Below are 3,485 nucleotides of genomic sequence, written 5' to 3'. Positions count from 1 at the left end.
AGCATGGCACTCGCCCATCGAAGCCCTCCATGCAGCAGGCTGTCATGGACTCGGCTGCAGGCCTTTGTGGCTGGAGAGACTGCAGCTCCTCTGGAGGCTCTGGGTCCATTTGCACTCCCCTTGGAGGAAATGAGGTTGTGGGATGAGGTCCTTGCCCACAATGGCACTCAGCCTGCTCCATTCGATGAGACGCACGTGTGGTGAGAGAGGCTTGTCAACCCAGAAGCAAGCAGGGCAGCCAGGGAGGGGATCTGCATGCAGCTTGGAAGCCCTAGACTCCTGCCTCCCACCCAGGGAATGCCGGCTCTGCCCATCAGGCCCCATTCCCAAGTGGGCACCCAGCTTCAGCATCTGCCCTTTCCCAGCCATGGAACCATTCTCAGGCCACACCCTGAGCCCTGCCAAGGGTGACCTTGGCTCCCCGGGTGGGCTGAATGGCACGACTGTGTTAGGGGAGAGAAGGCCCAGGAGGCCTTCAGGGAACTGCCACCACATAGCAGTGCTCAGGAAAAGGCACTCTGCTTTCTGTAGGCTGGATGCACACTCGAGTTTTGGCTTGAGGCAGAGAGAGCTCAGCTAGGCGATTCCAGGCTGAAGGCAAAGCAGAGAGTTTTTTGGTGGAGCGATGGCACCATCTGCTGGCCAGCAAGCGTGGCAGGAGAAGCCTCACTCCAAATGAGTTCCTGAGGAAGTTTCCAAGCAGGAGGCACTCTGGCTCCCCAAGCTCCAGAGTCCTGCTTACGACTTCCCTGTGGCAACAGAGTGGGTGCCAAGGTCATGTGGGTTGGAGGGTGCTCAGAAGCCACAGGCGAGGCTTTGGGCACCCAGTGTTCTCTGATGGAAAACACTGCAGGCCCGAGCATCCATGAACTCCTCCAAGGCTTTGCAGTGGGATAGCTGTCCATAGCAGATGGCTCCCTGCCAAGTGCTGCAGGCCTTTCTGGAGGGCTAAGCTGGAGCTTCCTTGCAGGCTGCTGGGCCAGGGGCATGTGTCCCCTGGGCCAGAAGGCTGCAGGAGGAGCTCCTAGCTAGGGGAGAGCAAGCACGTTGTTTCCTTGGCCTACACTGGCCTGTGAACACAGAGGCCAGCCAGCAGTGATGACAGCACAGGCAGCAAGGGGGTGTGGCAGGCAGCTAAGAGGCGGCAGGAGTCCCACTTGAAAGTGGGCTCATGACTGTTTGGTGCTCAGGCCCCAGTGCTCACGTGCACACACCGCCTCTGGACCTGCAGCTTCCCAGCAGTGCAAGAGACACACAGGCACCACCCTGGGGCCTTCTCGAATGAACTGTGCTCCATCGAGGTCCTGCTGGCTGGCAGTGGCCAAGGCCAGCACAGGCCCTCGGGAGGCCTGGCTGAGCCTGGGATGGGTCCGGACCTAGCAGTGCCCAGGGCAAGCCTGGGACTGCAGGCCAGGCTGCAGGCTCATTCCAGTTTGGGCCTGGTACGCAGAGCCTTCGGCTAGGACGTGCAGGGGGAATGCTCAGCACAGTGGCTTTGGCCTGCAATCCACGTTCCTCCCTCGGGCCGCCCTGCCTGGCAGACCCACACTCCCTAGAAGTGTGTTCCTGAGGCAGTTGGACAGTTGGGGAGGTGGAGGCTCTCCCAACATGGGAGGCCTGCCCAGAACATGGCTGTGTGTCCAAAGAGGATTCCCTGCACCTCTGGCGCTGGGCAGAGATTTTCTGCACACAGGAGACCCTTGGCACACACAGTGTTTCCCCATGGAAAGCAGTGTGAGAAAGAGCCCCCGCCAGGGAAGCATGGCACTCGCCCATCGAAGCCCTCCATGCAGCAGGCTGTCATGGACTCGGCTGCAGGCCTTTGTGGCTGGAGAGACTGCAGCTCCTCTGGAGGCTCTGGGTCCATTTGCACTCCCCTTGGAGGAAACGAGGTTGTGGGATGAGGTCCTTGCCCACAATGGCACTCAGCCTGCTCCATTCGATGAGACGCACGTGTGGTGAGAGAGGCTTGTCAACCCAGAAGCAAGCAGGGCAGCCAGGGAGGGGATCTGCATGCAGCTTGGAAGCCCTAGACTCCTGCCTCCCACCCAGGGAATGCCGGCTCTGCCCATCAGGCCCCATTCCCAAGTGGGCACCCAGCTTCAGCATCTGCCCTTTCCCAGCCATGGAACCATTCTCAGGCCACACCCTGAGCCCTGCCAAGGGTGACCTTGGCTCCCCGGGTGGGCTGAATGGCACGACTGTGTTAGGGGAGAGAAGGCCCAGGAGGCCTTCAGGGAACTGCCACCACATAGCAGTGCTCAGGAAAAGGCACTCTGCTTTCTGTAGGCTGGATGCACACTCGAGTTTTGGCTTGAGGCAGAGAGAGCTCAGCTAGGCGATTCCAGGCTGAAGGCAAAGCAGAGAGTTTTTTGGTGGAGCGATGGCACCATCTGCTGGCCAGCAAGCGTGGCAGGAGAAGCCTCACTCCAAATGAGTTCCTGAGGAAGTTTCCAAGCAGGAGGCACTCTGGCTCCCCAAGCTCCAGAGTCCTGCTTACGACTTCCCTGTGGCAACAGAGTGGGTGCCAAGGTCATGTGGGTTGGAGGGTGCTCAGAAGCCACAGGCGAGGCTTTGGGCACCCAGTGTTCTCTGATGGAAAACACTGCAGGCCCGAGCATCCATGAACTCCTCCAAGGCTTTGCAGTGGGATAGCTGTCCATAGCAGATGGCTCCCTGCCAAGTGCTGCAGGCCTTTCTGGAGGGCTAAGCTGGAGCTTCCTTGCAGGCTGCTGGGCCAGGGGCATGTGTCCCCTGGGCCAGAAGGCTGCAGGAGGAGCTCCTAGCTAGGGGAGAGCAAGCACGTTGTTTCCTTGGCCTACACTGGCCTGTGAACACAGAGGCCAGCCAGCAGTGATGACAGCACAGGCAGCAAGGGGGTGTGGCAGGCAGCTAAGAGGCGGCAGGAGTCCCACTTGAAAGTGGGCTCATGACTGTTTGGTGCTCAGGCCCCAGTGCTCACGTGCACACACCGCCTCTGGACCTGCAGCTTCCCAGCAGTGCAAGAGACACACAGGCACCACCCTGGGGCCTTCTCGAATGAACTGTGCTCCATCGAGGTCCTGCTGGCTGGCAGTGGCCAAGGCCAGCACAGGCCCTCGGGAGGCCTGGCTGAGCCTGGGATGGGTCCGGACCTAGCAGTGCCCAGGGCAAGCCTGGGACTGCAGGCCAGGCTGCAGGCTCATTCCAGTTTGGGCCTGGTACGCTGAGCCTTCGGCTACGACGTGCAGGGGGAAGGCTCAGCACAGTGGCTTTGGCCTGCAATCCACGTTCCTCCCTCGGGCCGCCCTGCCTGGCAGACCCACACTCCCTAGAAGTGTGTTCCTGAGGCAGTTGGACAGTTGGGGAGGTGGAGGCTCTCCCAACATGGGAGGCCTGCCCAGAACATGGCTGTGTGTCCAAAGAGGATTCCCTGCACCTCTGGCGCTGGGCAGAGATTTTCTGCACACAGGAGACCCTTGGCACACACAGTGTTTCCCCATGGA

Source organism: Hippopotamus amphibius, chromosome 1 (assembly GCF_030028045.1).
Source record: "Hippopotamus amphibius kiboko isolate mHipAmp2 chromosome 1, mHipAmp2.hap2, whole genome shotgun sequence".
NCBI lineage: Eukaryota > Metazoa > Chordata > Mammalia > Artiodactyla > Hippopotamidae > Hippopotamus > Hippopotamus amphibius.
The sequence above is the reverse complement of the archived record's forward strand: the minus strand, read 5'-3'. Positions refer to the sequence as shown.